We start from the raw sequence: 19,073 nt of genomic DNA on the forward strand, positions 1-19,073 counted from the left end.
TGAGGAAATGGGACATGGGAAAGGTAAATTTGGATGGAAAGGGACAGGAAATATCTGAAGTGGGGGTTCCTAGTCTTTTTTGTGTTGTGGATTCGTCTAGAAGTCTGGTGAAATATACATACCCCTTCTCATAATTGTGTTTTTAAATTCATAAAATATAGATGAGCAATTATATTGAAATATATTTATCAAAATACTAGGGGTAGGAAGCGATGTGGGGAGAGTCATTGGCTCGGGGTTAAAAACTCCTGATCTACAGTATGAGGGGCATTTCCAAGGGAGAGCTGGACTTGGGGGGAAGGGAGAGCTCAGGGCTACCAGGCACAAAATCCATGGTTTACAACTTTATTCTTGTAACAAATGCTTGTTGTCTGACTGATGATCTATAGCCGCTATGCTATAGGACTCCACTGCACTGCAAAGCCCAGGCTGGGAGATGGGAAAGATACTTTGGGGCATTGGGGGGAGAGGCTGACATCAACGTGTCCCCTCAATCCTCTCCTTCCCCCAGGCTCCAGCCTGACATCATACATCTGTGTTCACACCTGTGGCCCATTACAGTTACCAGCTGCTTTGCCAATCACCCTCCAGCTGTGAGTCTGTCAGGTCTGAAGCACTGGGGTGTACCATGAAACTAGCCCCATCCTGACTCCTTGAAGCAGGAGGGGGGTGGAGGACCCCTCTACCATCCAGCTGTGACAGCCATGAGGCCTCAACTCTGACATTCCTGTGAGTCTGACAACTACTGACCTCCTTCTCCAACTAAGAGAGACCTGGATCCTCGGATCCTCATCAGTTTTTGGGAAAAATAATATTTTTCTTCTAATCCCAAGGATAAAGAGGTGAGGAGAGTGTTGGATTTAGAGGCAAGGGAGAACTGGGTTCACATCTCAACTCTGAAACATACCAGATGTGTAACCACAGACAAGTCACTTGGACTAAGCCTCAGTTTTCCCATCTGTAAAAAGGGAATAATAACTTTTGTATTAAATTACCTCATGGGGTGGTTTATGAGATGCAGGTAAAACTCTTTAAGCATTGTTAATAAAGTCAGTGCACTTGCTTTTACTGACATGGAACTGAGCTCCTAAAGGCCTTAGGAGAGGGTATTGACTTTGACAAGTTGTTATGGCCAAAAAAATCCATCCTCTGGCCTCACTCTTAGGATGAGCCTCTACATATTTGGCTAGACTGGTCTTTCCATGGTAGACACAACATGCCATATCTGGTCCAAACTTGAACCTTCATGGTGAATGCCCAAGTAGGTCCTGTATCATGTGTGTGCCTGAAGGGGGAAGGGGAGGAAGGGAGAAAGAAGAGGAGGAAGAAGATTGTAATGAGAAGGGGAAAAGCAGAATTAGGATCAGTAAGTAGGATATGCAAGGAGGCCAGTAGGTTGGTTGTTGTCCTTCACTCTCAAAGAGGACCAAGATGGCACCACTATGTTAGAGTCAGGTTCCAGTGTGTCTGACTGAGGCTGATTAGACCAAGATGAGCTCAGAATGCTCTACCATAGGTCAGGCACAAACAGCCCATGTGAACATTTGGGGTGGATTCTCTAAATTTGCACATCTCATTTTTCTTCTGAGCTACTTAATTCCGTTTTGCTCATAGAGCACAGCACCTTCTCTGATGAGGGCACGCCATGCTGGGCGATCCTGTGCCAGTGACTTCCATGTCACACAATCAGTTCCAAAGTCTTTGTATTACTTCTCCTGACCACCATGTGAGCACTCGCCTTAAGTGAGTTCTCTGTAAAATAGTCTTTTAGAAAAGCATCGTTCAGCATTTGAACAACATGGCCAGCCCATCGGAGCTAAGTTCTCTACAGTAGAGTTTGATTATTTGGCAGTTTAGTTCAAGAAAGGACCTCAGAGTCCAGTATCTTATCCTGCCAGGTGATCTTCATAATCTTCCTAAGACACCAAGAAGAACTTTAAGAACTAGAACTAACAATTGGTAAGGCACCTTTATGAGAGAGTGAACTCCCAGTCACGAGAAGTATTCAAGTATACATTGAATTCCACTGAATTGAACTCAATAAACATTCATGACCAATTGACAGGAATGTTGTCAAGATGATTTTTCCCCTGAATAGGGTAGAATGTTGAATTAGGTGGATCTGTGAAATCTCTTTCATTAATAATGACAAGTTGTAATGAATGATGCAGGAGATAGAGTTCTGGACCTCAGGTCAGGAAGACCTGAGTTCAAATCCAGCCTCAGATACTTACTAGCTGTGTGACCCTGTCAAGTCACTTAACCATTGCCTGACTCAGTTTCCTCATCTATAAAAGGGTGATAATAATAGCACCTACCTCCCAGTGTTGTTGTAAGGATCAAATGAAACAATACTTATAAAACACTTTACAAACCTTAAAGTTCTCTGTAAATACTAGCTATTATTATGATTAATAATATCGTAGATTCCTTGAGGGCAGGAACTCTCTTATCTCTGTATCCCCATTATCTAGCATATATCAGATGCTTACTAAATGCTTATGTAGAACTACTTATGTAAAACTTTAAGGTTTTCAAAGTTCTTTCCTCACCACTCTGGGAAGTGGATTTTATTATATTCCCATTTTAAAGATGAGGAAGCTAAGGTTCAGAGAGATTAAGTAATTTGCTCATGGTCACACAGGTAGGACTCAAATCCAGGTGCACATGAGGTTGTTACATGAGGATCAGTTGAAAGTCATGGACATGTTTAGTCTAGAGAGAATTTGGGTGGGAGAGAAGGGGGAGGGACATGGTAGCTATCTTCAGGTCTCTGAAGCTTTCACATAAAGGGGGGATTTAGCTTGTCCTGTTTGATCTCAGAGGGCTGGTAATTAAAAGTTGCAATTAGAGGTGGTAGGTTCCCTCCCTCGCCCACCCCCCTTTCCTTGGAGGTCTTTAGCAGGAGACTGGATGACCAATATGTTATGAATATTTCTGTTGTGTAGTCTGTTTTAGACAAGATGACCCCTGGGATCCCTTCTAATTCAAGGTCTATGGTTCTGTTTCCTGTTCCAATATGCTTTGTGTTACATTGCATTCCCTCTCCATGATTCTGTCACTTGAAGAGACATTATGGATGGTCAGGGGGCAGCAAGCTTTGCCCCTTCCAAGGAGCCATAACCACCATCCACAGGATGCCTCCTGCCACCAGTTCAATGCTCTATCAGGCCCCTCTCTTTCCTTCACAAGCTCATACATCCCTGACATGGTAGCCATCTGATCCCAGACCAGAAAATCCACCCAACCTATAATCTTTGGCTTTCGGTCTCCCCACATCTCACCCTCCATCCATTGGGAGATAAACCTCCCAACTTTTAGACTGTTGCTGTTGCCAACTACCGAGAACTCAGGGTTTCTCAAAGGCCCTCTGGAAAACACAGGTACCAGAAGCTTCTGCTGGTCTCCAGCTGGTCCCTCCCAATGGGCCAGGTCATAGAGCACAGACTGTACTTATCAAACACTCTGTTTCCATGTCCAATCTTTTGTGCACTGCTGGGCCAAGGTTTCCAGGGTTTGGCTCCAAACCAAAGAAAACATAAGGCAATTCCATTGTAGTCAGAGCCTTTACAAGGAGAAACAGCTCCCTCTGGTACAAAACTCCTATTCTTAGGAGCAAAGGATTGTGAATTCACAGCCAGAAAGGACTTTAGAGAACCTCTAGGCCAAAGTCTTCATTTTACATAGAAGGAAACTAAGGGCCACAGAAGGTAAGTGACTAGTCAGTGGCCAAGTCAGGATCTGAACCCACATTCTCTGACTATAAATCCAGTTTTTCCATTATACTCAATCAACAAGCACTTACTTACTATGTGCCAGACACAAAGAATACAAAGATACAGAGATACAAAGAAAGATAAAAAGTCTCTGGCCTTATGGAGTTCACATTCTAAGCGAGAAGATACAAAGGTTCAAACCCAATTCTTTGGATTCTGAGCACAATTTTCCTTTCTGAAGAAATGGACCATGGAATTTCCTACTGAGCATCCTAAGTCCAGTTAGCGTTCTTGGGTTTCATAAAGCCAGCCGTAAACCCAGCTAGAACAGATGAGTGACTTCACTGAGAGAAAACAACAAAGCCCCTGAGGTCAGAATATCACTCCTATGCCTGAAATAAAACCATTAGCATTTCATTCCAGTGAGGCATTGCTTTCTCTAAGCTCCTCTTTTAAAATATAAATTGAATCAGTCATTCAGTCAACAAGCATGTATTAAGCACTTTGTATGTGTCACGTATCATACTAAGGGCTGAAGATACAAAGAACAGTGGGGAAATATTCTTATGAAAAAATGTGATTTTTTTCCCTTCAGTGACTTCATTTGGGGATCAAGGAATTAACATTTTTATCAGGAACTTGAATAAAGGCATAGATGTCAAACTAACCAGATCTACAGATCAAATGATTGGAAATGATTTCCATGTTCCTCCTCTCACTCCAAGACTTCTCTGCTTTTCAGGCTAAATACCCCTCATCTACTTCAACTAATCCTTACATGCATGAACTTAAGACTGTTCATCATGTTGGTTGCCCAACTTTCAATGGTCTCCAGCTTATCAGTGTCCTCCCTAAAACATGGCAAACACAGCATTCCAAATGTGGTCTGTGAATAAACCTACACAGTCAGCCAAGTAGGAAGGGTGGGGAACTGGGGGATTATTGGAGAGAGAAAATGGTGCTCTTCTAAGCCTCTAGACCTTATATTTTAAGTGGGAGACACCTGGCCCAGACATTTTAGCAGAGGGAACATTAAACCAGGATAAATCACTATAAACTACCATGGAATTAGGGAGAAACATCCTTATAAAGCATAAGGAACTGATTCTTTTTTTGGATCCCTGGGAGATCCCCAGTATGTGAGGCCAAAGAGCTAGGAACAAGAGAAGATTTTAGAAACAGAAATACCTAGATCTGTATTTTTGAGTTGTGATACAGACATGGCAAAAAGTCTAAGGACAGAATACTGATCCTTTGGAAAAGGAAGGGCATTGCCATTCACTGAAATCTAAAAAAGCCTATAAAATATGAGGGAGGCAAGGAAAAGCAAATAGGATGGCAGAAGGACTACAACAGGGAGTAGCAATTAGAGGTATATATGAGAGCTGCCAAAGATGTCAGCTTCAGGAGAAGGGATGCTGCGTAGACAGCCAAAAAAGCAAAGATATGGAAAAGCAACTCCCAAGCATCCCAAGTCCTAAAATAACTATTCTGCACAGGTCTCTTAGAAGAGGGTTGCTCAGCAGTTTTCAGAGGAAGAAATTAAAATTATCTATAGTCATATGAAAAAATGCTCTAAATCACTATTGATTAGAGAGATGCAAATCAAAACAACTCTGAGACACCACATCACACCTGTTAGATTGGCCAACATGACAAAACAGGAAGATGATAAATGCTGGAGAAGACGTGGGAGAGTTGGAACACATTCATTGTTGGTGGAGCTGCAAACTAATCCAGCCATTCTGGAGAGCAATTTGGAACTATGGCCAAAGGGCTATGAAAATGTACAGAACCTCTGACTCGACAATATCGCTTCTAGGACTGTATCCCCAAAAGATCATAAAAATGGGAAAGGGTCCCACATGTACAAAAATATTTATAGCAGCTCTCTTTGTGGTAGCCAAAAACTGGAAATCAAAGGAATACTCATCAATTGAGGAATGGCTGAATAAATTATGGTATATGAATGTAATGAATACTATTGTGCTACAAAAAATGATGAACAGGAAGACTTTAGAGAGGCCTGGAAGGACTTATATGAACTGATACTGAGTGAAAGGAGCAGAACCAGGAAAACTTTGTACACAGCAACAACCACAGTGTGCGAGGAATTTTTCTGGTAGATTTAGTACGTCATTGCAATGCAAGGACTTAAAAAATTCCCAGTGGTCTCTTAAGGCAAAATGCCTTCTTCATCCAGAGAAAGAACTATGGAATTCAGTCACAGAATAAAGCAGATCATTTTCTTTTGTATTATGTTTTGGTTTGTTTTATGATTTCTCCCATTCATTTTAATTCTTCTATGCAACATGACTAAGGTGAAAATGTATTTAATAGGAATATATGTGTAGAACTATATAAAATTGCATGCCATCTCAGGGAGGGAGTGAGGAGGTAGGGGGAAGAGGGGGAAAGGAGGGAAAAAAATCTAAGATATATGGAAGTGATTGTAGAACACTGAAAACAAATAAAATAATAAAAAAAGAAGAATAGGGTTGCTCTCTATTAAATAGTGCTATTTTTTTCTATGGCTTATAATAGTTCTGTTTGCTTTTCTTTACCCTTACATTAACCTGTTCATGTCTTGAGCCTTGTGAATCTATGTGCTTATAAGAGGAATTGTTAACTATTCCTGGGATGAGGGAGTGGAGAGATTCAGATGCTGAAGCTCCAGGTTTTCTGGGTGAGGTCAATGAGTCAAAGACCTGAGAAATGCCTCAAGGTGTACCTAGGCCCTTTGTGTCAGGAGAGGACCTCTGATTCAAGGATAACATAAGAGTTTGTGATTTTAGCACTCTGTGACCAGCAAACCATTGGGCCCCATCAGGACCAATGAGTCAAAAAGAGACAAGAAGATTCATTTTAAGTCTGTCTTTATGTGAGTTGTAACATCCATTTTACTTGTAATCATTTCCAGAAAAAGCATGCCAGAGGCAGAGAAATGGAGGAAACCAGGGATTTGGAATTTATCTATCAGGACAAGTAAGTAAAAAAGAGAATATGGGCACAAGTCAGGGTCCTGAAAGGCTAATTGTTTCCTTCTGTGGACAAGAGGACCCTCAAAAACATACATCTGAACCCAAGGGAGAAGGATACTCTCCTCATGCTCTGTATGTTACCTACAGAAACTTTGCTAAAAAAAAAAAAAAAATCCTACAGATCTTGGAGCTGGAGAATCATAGACTCTTGGATTTGTACATCAGAGTTGGAAGGAATTTCAGAAAACATCAATCCTCACCCCCTTCTCATTTTACAAGTGGAAAAATGCCCAGAGAGAATGTGACTTACCCAGCCACCAAAGTCACCCAACTAGTTACCGTGGAATCAGGACCAGATCACAGACCTGCTGGAACCCAGCAATGAAAGGCTCTTTTCATTTTTCCAAGAAGATACTTACTTACTTCTAGGGAAGCCCTGAGAGAATTTGGATCAATAAAAACATTAAAACTTTAGAAAAAAAGGAAAAGAAAAAGAAAAGAAAGCATACGGCCAAAAACCACTTTTAAGTTTAACTCCCTTGGCTCAAGCTTTTTCTTTTTTAAAATTTTTTTTCATCCACAATGCCCCATCTATTCTTGTGAAAAATGAGCCAGTATGAACTGAAATAAAACTTGCCTCTCTAACCTATGGAGGAATTTACTGGAATGTGTCTTATGTTCCTTCTCCTCTCCATCTCTGAAAACCTGGGCACAAGGTGTACCCCAGGTCACACAGTATCAGAACTAGGTTTTGAACCCAGGGTTCTTTGCAATATACCACATTGTTGTATCTCCCCATTATCCCCCTTGAGGGCAGAAACTATCAGAATTTTTTGACTTTGTACCCTGGCACATAGTAGGTGCTTCAATGACTTGTTCAATTGAAGTGAGTAGAATTGAATCGGTTGGATGAAAGATGTACAAATCACTCATCTTTGAAAATTTCAAATCCAAACTTCAATTTTATTCCACTCTTTATCACATCTAAGCCAAGTCAGGCAATCTGTTACAGGGGGCAGAATTCTTGAACTTCTGCCCATTTCCCTTATATTAAATGGCCACACACCCTTCTGTGGGCCCAAGGAGAGGTGAGGCCTGGAACAATGTTGGCTCTCAGACCCCTGGGACAAACAAATACAGGAAGGGGTAAGCTGGACCAGCAGCTACAGTTTGTGGTTCTCCACAATAACATATCCCACTTCGCCCCCACACCTCCTTTCCCCTTGGCCTCAGGAAGTCAGAGAAAGAAAAATCTCTAGCATTGAAATGAAGCCAAATTAACTGGTAAATGCTAGGTGTTCTTATCCTGGGATCCATGAATCTTTTAAAAAAGTATTTTATTAACTGAATTTCAATATATTGGTTTCCTTTATCAGTCTATATATTTTATTTTAAATATTTAATAACATGATTCTGAGAAGGGTCTGTCATCAGACTACACAAAGTTTGAGAATCAGTGGCTACAAGGATAGTGTAATCAGGAATGAAGAGTTGAAGAGAAAAGTAGCTTTAATATTGGATCTTTCTCCACTTCCTGGCCCCTGGGCCCAAGGGTTGCAGAGAACCATAGACTGGAGTAAGATAAAGAAGTAAATATCAAAGATGATTTTGCCTGGGCAGAAAAAAGAGAAGAATTCTGATACCAGTCCACCCATTGATGGACCTATGTTCAACGTGAGAGATCCTTCAATTTTCCTCTCCCTTCCTTTCCCCTCCCCACACAGCATATGTATTCCTCTTCTCCTGGTGACTGTTTCACAGTAGAGAATTGAGAAATGAAAAAAATCTGCTTTATATTCTACTAGGAGTCTCAAAACCAACTGTAGACATCTGGAGGGCTGGATATAGAGTGTGCAAAATGGGAGAATGGGAGGAGACTTCATCTGCCAACATAGAGTGAAGACAATCAGAATGGCTCCAGCCCCTTTCTCTTGCTGCTGACTATCCCGGGCATCAGTGGATTCCATTAGCCTTTTATTTTCGCATTCTTAATCAGAACTGATTTCCATTTAGGGGCCTTTTCTCCCGTGCTTGGCCAGCCCTGTCATTCTTTCTGAAGAATGTCTGCTTGGCTGGTTATAGATTCATTAAGGGGCATCCTTGTGAGATATTTCCTCCCATCTGGCCAAAAGATGACAAGCTATTGAACTCAGTGAAATAAAACTGTCCAATTCTTCTCCAATATCTACCTCCTCACCAGTCTCTGGCTCATTTTTTTCCCTTGCCATCTACTGAACCAGCAAATGAGAAGAGAAGCAAATCTAGGGCTCTTGGCAGTTCACAGATGATGATAATCAAATGAGAATTCCAATCTACAGAAGGAATAATAACAGGCTTAAGTCTGGAACCATAGAGCACGAACAGTGTCTCTCCACCCCAGACAGCAATGCAGCCAGGGATAGACCACGGAGACCATCTAGCCCCCACTCCCCATCCCCTTGTTCCTCTTGCCGCACTTAACAAATGAGGAAACTGAGGTCCAGAACTTCCTGGCAAATAAGTGGTCCCGATGGAACTACATTCTAATTCTCTCGAGTCCTAGGACAGTGGTCTTTGTATTCTGGCATGCTGTCCTTCTTCTGCTGAATTCAGGACACACAGATTCCCTGACATCAACCTCTCTGAGAAGACCCTTCCATCTGGGGTACCATCTCTCTATAATCCTGGCTGATGGACTTACCAGTGGGGTGATAAGATAGATGGGGTGTGATGTTCATGGGATTTTAGAGGAGGAAGAAACCTTCCCAGTTCATCTAGTCTAATGCCTCCTGCCCATGTTACAGTTAAGGAAACTGAGCCTTAGGGAGAGGAAGTAACTTGTTCAAGGTCACACAGGTAGCAAGTTGTATAGCTATAATCTAAACCTGGATGGCCTGACTCCAAATGAAAGGCTTCTGCTACAGCACCTTATTCCTAGAGTGGGAAGGGATCAGAGAAATAGAGAAATAGTGCTGGAAGAGACCTCAGAAGGCATCTAATCCAGTCTCCTACTTTTGATAGATGAAAAACTTAGGACGAGAGAGGCTGAGTGTCTCAGGGTCATGCCAGTCGTAAAGGGCAAAACCAAGATTTGAACCCCATCTCAAAAACCACCTCATCCAAGCAATAATTGAACAAGAATTCCTCCGAAAATTTCCCTGATAATTAAGGGTACCCTGCTTGTACCCAGACTGTAAGTATCTTGAAGGCAGGGACAGGTTTTTGGGGGTTGCTTCTTTTTATATGCCAGTGCTCAGCACAGAGCAAATGCTTAATAAATGCTTATTGATTAATTGGTTTTATTGATTTGTTGAAGATTCCTAGTTCCTAGGATCCCATCATCTCTCAAGATAGCCCACTGCATTTCAGGATAGCTCTAAATGTTAAAAAAAAAAGTTTGTTATTTTTTTCTTACAGTTATCTGAAATCTGCCTTCCACTACTTGTACCCAAGTCATCCTAGATAACCAGAATCAAAAGTATATACATACATATGTATGTATATGCATGTGTAGATATGTGTGTTCATATATGTATGTGTGTTTGTGTATTTACATGTGTGTGTATATGTATATATCTATATAGATATGGAGAAATAAAGAGAGAGAGAGTACCATAGCAAAAGTTCTGAGCTACCATGAAGACTTCTTTCTACAAAATGCATCTGGGCTTCCTACCTTATACCTGGAGAGCCCATCCCCTGTACCGATTGGCTTGTATAACATGCATTTGCTTTTGTCTCCTCTTTCACTGACTTCCTGGGGCTTCTTCCAGTCCATGGGAAAATCCAGAGGTGGGTAAGTTGGTTAAGTTTAATCAATCAATAAGTATTTATTAAGAACTGTATTAAGAACATACAGTGTGCTAAACAAAGGGGTTACAAAGAAAAAACGAAAACAGTCCTTGACCTCAGAAAGTTTACATTCTAATGGAAATTATTCTACCCCAAACCTGCTAAACCCATTCAGATGAAGGCAGTTCATTCTACTCAGCTGGGGGTCTCTAGCTTGTGACTCATAAGCCAAACCACAGAATCACAGAATTTTCAAATTAGCATCATCCACTCCAATTATTCTCCTTTTGTCCCTGTTCCCCTTCACAGATGAGAAAGCTGAGTCCCAGAGAAATGATTTGTTCAAGGTTTTCAAATAAACTTGGAACCAACCTGGGACTAGAATTTAGGTCTACAGAGGTCATTGGAATTGTCATCCTGATTTTACAAATAAGGAAACTCAAGAGACTCACTTGGGGTGACACAACAGGTAAGTGTCAGGGGCCAAATTCAGTCCAGGTAATCCTAGCCCCAAGTTGAATGTGCTGTCCGCCAGGCTTCCAAATGCTGTCTAGTTTAAGTGCTCAGACCACCCCTACTATCAGCCCAAGCAACTACTCTGACAAAAGTCAAGTAGAAGAGTTAATGTCTTTGTCAACAATGAATGAGACCCTGAACTCAGAGTCAGCATCCAAAGACTTTGCTTGTACAAAACTACATTTCACTTGATTCACCCAATCTAAGATCGTTGATTCAGAGCTGGAAGGGACTTGAAATGTCATCTAAGCCATCCCCTCATTTTTCAAATGGGGAAAGTGAGTCTTGAAGATGTTAAGTAAGCTCGTGATCATAGATCTAGTAAATATCAGCAGAGAGATTTGAACTCAGGTCTTCCTGAGTTCAAATCTAGCACTTTATGCTTCTACTCAGACTAAAGGTCCATACTCCTACCCCTTAATCCCCAACACCCTCACAAGGAACATTTCTGACAACTGTGAATGAGAGCTTGAATTTATGAACAGGGCCTAATATTTAATAACTTGAACTCATAACTTCATTTAAATTCACAGGATAATCGAATCACATTATTTTTTAAGCCAAGAAGGACCTTAACTATCACTTAATCCAACCATCTAATGTTATAAAGAAAGATGCTAATGCCCAGAAACTTGATATGGCTTGCCCAAAGTTTCTTAGGCTAGTTAATTTCTCTAACAACTAACTGAAACTATGTGTATAAAAGCAAATGTGGACAAAAATCATCATTAAAATATACATACACACACAAACACACATATAAAGGATTACAGTTTAAGTTTTAATTTAAATCTTGGATTTAAAACTGCACTAAGACTTTTGGGAAATTCTCTAAAAATGTCAATTTTTAAAGCACATGGTATATAGAGGGTCAGTTTTGAAAGTCAGGAACTCTAGGTTCACATCCCACCTCTGACACACACACTAGTTGTCTGCAAACAGTCAAGACATTTAATATTCCATTATACCCCATAAAATTCCCTGAAACAATAAATTACAAACAAGTTCCTCTGTGCCAATCTGTTTTGATGGAAGGAGCATTCATACTGGGAGTTCCCTGAAATTAAAAGTCCACTTCCCCAAGACTGTAACCCAAGTCAAGTCAACAAGCAGTGAAATTAAAGCACACATTGAGTTTATATTTCCTAAAAGGAAACCATATACCTATAATTCTAAATCTGACTCAGTCCCAGATAACCCACCATTGCCCACAGTTACCCTAAGAATGCATCCTGTCCAGGACCAAAGGGCCTGAAATATTCATTTCATCTAGTTGGGGGGCTTTCTGGATAGTGTCCATGGTCAGTGCTTAATTAGGAAACAGACCCTCCCTCAGAGAGGACTTATCTGAGTCAATTACCCAGGTCATGTCTGGTCACAGGCATGGCTCCACCATGGTGGGTTGAAAAACAAAGAGAGGAATTCCAGGAGGAAATGAAGCAATGAAGAGTTAACAGAACAGCCTTGCCCTTTGTAGCCTGGCTTTATTAATCAAGGAAGTCTAATTAGCGTAAGATGCTTCATCATCACATGCCAGAAGCTATCATGCTAAATTCTAAACCACTCTGGTTCCATTGTAAGGAGCTGATTATGCCAACTTTACAACCAACGTCACATGTCAATAGAAGAACTGACCTGCTACTTAACCAAACCAATCAGTTTATCTATAAAATGAAGGGTCACACTCAACGGCCTCCAAGGTTCCTTCCAGTTCCAAATCTATTTTCCCATCATGCTAAAAGATAAATTAATGACTTACCCATGGAAATTTTAAAGTAATCTCATTCCGGTATAATAAGACCTTTCCATCTACCCCACTATTTCACTCTTGGGTCTCCTGGACTTTTCCATCTGCCCTACAGCTGACTTTTCTTCTATATGCTGTCTTACCCAATTAAAAGTGGGAACTCCCCGAGAGCAGGGACCATCTATCCTTTTCTCTTTGTATCCCAGTGCTTAGCACAACATCAAGTGCTTACTAAACTATTTTTCATTTATTGGTTTAATCATTTTTCCTTTGGGAGGACCAAGCTCCTTATTTATCTCCGTGGATGGTCTTTTTATAAAGTGCATCTTTCTGTTCATATTTGGGATTCTCCTAAGATTTTGGCACCAGAAGGGACCTCAACCAACATCTTGTTCTACCCCCTTATTTTGCAGATGAAGAAACAGAGGCTTCTAGAGATTAAGTGAATTGGCCAAGAGGACACAGGTAGCAAGTAGTTAGAGAGGACCATAAGTAAAAATATTCTTATTCCAAATCCTGTGTTCAGACAAGAGTCTATCTTTCCATCAGTACCTCATTCACATTAACCCAGTTCTTGTACTAAATCCTACTGGACCAAACTGGTCCCCAAAAGGTTTTCCTCTCCCATATTCAAGGCTAAGGAAAGGATGTTGTTGTTCATTCATAGCTCTTTAGTGTATACTTCAGATATTTTCTTGCAAGATCACATTTTAGCCAAGTATCACTTTCCTGCAGACTCCTTCACCATCCTCTTCCCTGTGAGTTGGAGAATTCAGTTGAGGTAATAATGATATTTATGCAACACTTCATGAACAAGCTCTCATTTGGGCTTCACCCCCCCATTTTAAAAATAGGTACTACTTTATAGCCAATGTCATGGGTATTCCCTTCATTTTATGCAGAAGGAGACCAGTGTCTTACCCAGGGTCACCTACTTAGTTCTATCTCAGGGGCAGATATCACTGCTTTGCTGCCCATCATCCACACTCTACTAGTCAGGGCAGCTGGCTGTCCCAACGGATAAAGCTCTGGGTCTAGAGTTAGGAAGACCTGAGTTCAAATCCGGCCTCAGACACTTGCTAGTGGGCAAGTTATAAGTTTGCCTCAGCTTCCTTATCTGTAAAATGAGCTGAAGAAGGAAATGGCAAAGCACTCCAGTATCTTTGCCAAGAAAACCCCAAATGGGGGTCACAAAGAGTTGGACATGACTGAAATGACTCAACAACAACCACATTGTCTCCCAATATGACAGGCTCTGCTGATTGATACTCCCTAATAGAGCTAAGATGAAAACCTAGCCTGAACATTTTTTTCTGAGTCAGAAAACTTCCAGGCTTTCACCTTTTGCTTCAGAGTTTCAAGGTTTAACTTCAAAAGCTCTTATAAGGGTTTTCCTCCAGCTCCTTAGAAGTAGCCTCTAAATATCTGCTACTTGTCAGAAGGAAGGCTTTAAGTGACCTCCTTAGATCTCAAGAGTGCTGTCTAGTCTTCTCTCCCCTTCTTGCCTGAGCATCTTCCCCAAACAGATTGATTTTTCTATTTTTTTGACTGTCAGTGAGACCATTCTTTGCCTCATTTCTTACCTAGCCCTAATCATTGAATGGGTATTGCCTCAGTCAAACTGAGACCTGGAAAACACCATAGCTTAAAAAGGCCAGGGTCTCCCACTGAATCTGGGACCATCTCCAGTCATCTAGATCTATATCTTGCCTCTGGACCTAGATGGCTTTGGAGGAGAGAGTGGTGACTTTGCATAACCCTGCCTCGCTGAAATCCAATTTACTTGCAAGTCCTGATATCAGCTGCCTGGTGTCATTGGTCCTCTTCAAGAATGAGGGATAAGTAACAACAGCCCTTTCTTACCAACAGCTTCTTTGCAAAAGAGAGAAATTGTTTTGTCATGTGTAGCTTTAGAATGAAGAATATGGCTACTGACATGAAGATGTCTATAATCTCCTTTTCTAATCAAAAGAAGAATTTCTTCCCCCTTACTTAGCACCTCTATTTCAGCTTGGCGACCTGGACTACATTTGCACAAAAAGTGTTTTATTTTGTTTCCCCTCAAAACTCTATACAATTTTGTGCTTAACAATCTGACCTCTGGGTAAGACCTCTGATGCCAACTTATATGAAATACCTAAAGGAACTAGACATTTTCCTCCTTAAGAGCATTTGAAAAACATTCAACAAAACACACTTTAAAAAAGCCATTATATATAGTATTCCCCACAGCAGATGCTCCTATATAGCTACCTCACCCTTAGCCCCAAGTCTTCTTTCCAATTATTATTTTCAGTGAAAAAGGATATAATCAGCTGCTGTTAACCATACATGGTTACTTTTATGGTTTAGAAGTAAATATAGTGACAGGACTCAGAGACCTACTTGGCTATGTCCTCTCTCCCTCCCCCACCCTCACCCCTATGACCTCTACTTTTCATACATGACATGAGGGATCAGACCATGAAAAACAAGTCTTATAAGGGACTTGACCTCTCAGTCACACAACTTCTCTACTACTACTACCATCACTACCACCATCACCACAATACCATCATCTTTGATAATAAAACTTCCAAAAACATAGCCTTCATCATGAAAAGAATAGGGGATACCATGGAACCCTAGGGTCATAAGAAGTAGATTAGAAAGCCATAGAAGAAAGAAGGTAAGAATTAGCCATGTGGTGAGGTAAAGAGTGAAAAAACAGGAAAGGCAAATTAGTAAGAGTACTAGCACCTTCCCTGATGCCCTCCACCCAACTACCTTGATTGGTGAGTTCAAGAACCACCCCACCTCCCGCTACTCCCACATCTTTTCCAATTCTGGAACCATAATCAAATCAAAAATGTCATTGCTACAGGAAAGAATGTGCCCATATATTCTGATGTGACTCCATTATCCTTGTAACTTCTCAAACTAAAATACTATTCTCTGGTTGTGATACTCCTCTATTTGTCATCTTTTCCCTTAAAATGTAAGCTTTTTGAAGGCAGGTTGCTGTTGACACATTTTTTATTTACATATTCTAAGTTTATCACATAGTCTTTAATAAATGTTTATTCATTCATGACATCCTTAAATGTGTGATAGTTTCTCTCTCTCTCTCTCTCTCTCTCTCTCTCTCTCTCTCTCTCTTTCTCTCTCTCTCTCTCTTCCCCCCTCCCTCATCTCTTTCCCAGTATACATTCATAGATAGATAGATATGGACATAGATATGTAGCTTTGTCTATATAGATGTAAGTCTCTAAATCTATCTACCTATATGTCTATATAAAATATAGATATGCATGAGTATACACATATATAATATGTGTGTGTATATATGTTTCTCTCTCCTGATATTTCATCATTGTGTGGACTTCCCAGTATGGAAGCTTGTCTAGGGATGCAGATTAGTAAATATCAGTAATTAGAAAATTAATTAGCTAAGATAATTAGCAAATATCAATAATATAAAGTCTTAGGAAGTCACCTGCAGCCCCAAGAAAGTAAATGGCTTGGCCACAATAATCCAGCTAATATGAGTCAAAGCAGTACTTGAACACAGGTCTTTCTGGTACCAAGGCTGGTCCTCTATTAACTACAGTAAGCTGTTTCTCAACATAGATTCTGTTAACAATGGTCATTCTGAAACCTAACACCTCAGGCTTAGCACAGACTGTCTTTAAAGGCTGGGGGTCTTTTGGCCAACGACTCTGAAAAGTATGATAGAAAAGAAAGCCTAGATTTAGTTCTCTATGCCAATTAAGAGTTGGAGAAACAGGAAAAAAACAGTGCAAAGCTAGGTTCACAGAAGCAGTGTCCAAGAAACCCACTCTAGGCCCATCACCCTGCTATCTCAAATCCCAGAGACGCCATTTTGAAATCTTCTGATTCTGGTATTCTACAGACATTTGCAGGGAGTAGGGAGCAATGATTTCATTGGTGCAGAGAACCCCCATTGAGGAAACTCATTCTATCAATACAGATTGCCAACTCTTCATCAATTTATAACTTTATAAAGTTGTCTGGGGAGAGTGAGAGGGTAGGTGCCTTGTCCAGGACTACACAATGAATATATGTCAGGGTGGGAGCTGAATCCTGTTCTTCCAGACTTTCACACTGGCCCTCTATCCACCATGAAACACTGCCTCTCACACTGGACACTGGGCTGGCAGTCAGAGGACTGGATTCTGGTTCAGATTTGGAAATTGACTCGTACGATGGTCTTGAGCACTTAACTCTGTGCCACAGTTTCTTCATTATCAAAGGAAGCCAAAAATACTGGTTCTACTTAACTACTCCACAGAGTTCTGAAAATCATATTAAATGATAGATGTGAAAAAAAAACTTGGAAGAGCTATGGTTTCTACTTTTTTATGATTTCTATCCTGCCTATTTCCAAAGGGATTGGAAGCAGCATATAGATAAAAGTAGAGTACAGGAATAAATGCTTGAGGAGAAAATAAAATGGTAATCCTAAAAAGGAAAATAAAAGAGAAGGTATTTGAGGCACCTGAGTTGAAGAAGGTTACCACTCTGGGCAATGAGTCTGCTTCTCAGTTCTCCAGCAGATTGGATAAAAGGAGAAATATGTTGGATTATATAGCCTTCCCTTTTTGAAAAGAGAAAGTATACGCATTCATCTGCAGAGACAATGTTTTCTCTGGCACTGAACGCAAGCCAGGAATTTTATCAGGTGGGCCACAGGCTCAGATGATTTAGAACTAGAAGTAAACTTAGAGATCAATTTGCCAAACCTTTTCATTTTTCCACCCACAAAAACAGAAGCAATTTGCTCCTGAGATCGCACAAGTAGCAAGTCACGAACCAGGATTCAAACCCAGGTCTTCTGACTATAAATCCAGTGTTCTTTCCATTCTTCTACAATGCCCAGTATAATGAACACCAAGTGACAAAATAAACAATATCTTTAATTGTGGTTTTACCAATGATGGAGAGCTACTGTCCAATTATATGGCCATCACATACATATACATACACACACACTCTCTCTCTCTCCCTCCATATATATATATATATGTATACATACACACACACACGTAGGCTGTCATCAGACCAATATCTCCTTGGTAGGACAGGCCTAGTTCATACACCTTCTAGCATAGCCTTCAAAAACCAGGGATCATCTTCTAAGCAGTGGAAAGACTTAGGGCTGGGAGTCAGAGGAACCTGAGTTCAAATCCAGTCTCTGCCATAAACTGCCAATGAGATCTTGGGTAAATCAGTTAATCTCTCTGAGCTTTACTATCTTTATCTATAAACTGAAGGCTGGGGTGGACAGGGTTTGAACTAGGTGGTCTCTGGAGCCAGCAAACCTATAGGCATCCATTGAGCTTCTATTATGTCCTAGGCTGTGCCAGCTGTTGGGAAGACAAGGGGGAGAAAGAACCTGATTTCATGGAAAATACATTCTGCCAGGGTGGGAGAAGGGGAGGGAGGTACAACATACAGACATAAACACATGTATGTATATATATAAATATATATATGTGTGTGTATACACACACACACACACACACAACATTTGGTAAATACAAAATAATTTTGAGATGGAGATGAACAACTGAGGGCATCAGGCAAGGACTCATAAAAGAGTTGCCATTTGATCTACATCTTGAAGGGACCTAAGGATTCTAAGAGGCAGATGTAAAAAGGAAGAGCAGAGAGCCTTAATAAAGACATGGAGGTGTAAGCAGAAAGTCATCCACGAATACTGAGTAGGGCAGTTTGGCTGGAGTGTGGCCTGAGAGATAAGAAAAACAGAAATCAGACGGGAAAGACAGGTGGGAGCCAAGCTATAAATGGCTTGGAGTGCTGAAGATAGGAGGCTTTACTTTATTCTAGCAGGGATTCCCAGTTTAGGGTATGTGAAATTATTCTTTTAAAAAGCATTTTGATAATTGTATTTTGACAAAATTACTTCCTTTGTAATCCTATATATTTTATTTTATGTGTTTAAAAACATTCTGGTCCCTAGGCTTCACCAGATTGCCAAAGGGGTCCACGGCATGAAAAAGGTTAAGACCTCTCTCTTTGTTTTAGAGGCAAAGGGGAGCTACTGATGCTCCCTGAGAAAGATACCATCAGACGTGTACTTTAGGAATATCACTTGAACAGCTGCATGGAAGAGGGACTGGCAAGGGATAATAGAGATGGTAGAGAAGTGATAGACTACAGGGGCAGAATGAGGCCTCATCAGACACGGTGCCTTGGTCAGTTTTGCCTTTTTATTACCTTTTTTATTACCAGGGAAGGTTTATAGTGGAGGGTAATTATTGGGAAATGGCAGTGACATTTACAAAAATCAGTAAGATATTAAAAATAAAAGCCATGGTA

General features: G+C 40.7%; 1 protein-coding gene and 1 long non-coding RNA gene across 7 annotated transcripts in view; one reads left to right on the top strand and one right to left on the bottom strand.

Annotated features, from left to right (window-relative positions):
* The window catches only part of LOC140497368 (uncharacterized), a 52,384-nt gene extending 44,818 nt beyond the window's left edge, over window positions 1-7,566 (top strand). For both annotated transcript variants that reach the window (XR_011964644.1, XR_011964645.1), the window contains exon 3: window positions 6,637-7,566. This is a non-coding gene — a long non-coding RNA (uncharacterized lncRNA). The remainder of the gene's footprint in view (window positions 1-6,636) is intronic.
* FBLN2 (fibulin 2) overlaps window positions 1-19,073 on the bottom strand; it is a 206,272-nt gene that overhangs the window by 108,205 nt on the left and 78,994 nt on the right. The window lies entirely within an intron of this gene.

The sequence above is a fragment of the Notamacropus eugenii genome, chromosome 3 (assembly GCF_028372415.1).
Source record: "Notamacropus eugenii isolate mMacEug1 chromosome 3, mMacEug1.pri_v2, whole genome shotgun sequence".
NCBI classification, from domain to species: Eukaryota; Metazoa; Chordata; class Mammalia; order Diprotodontia; family Macropodidae; genus Notamacropus; species Notamacropus eugenii.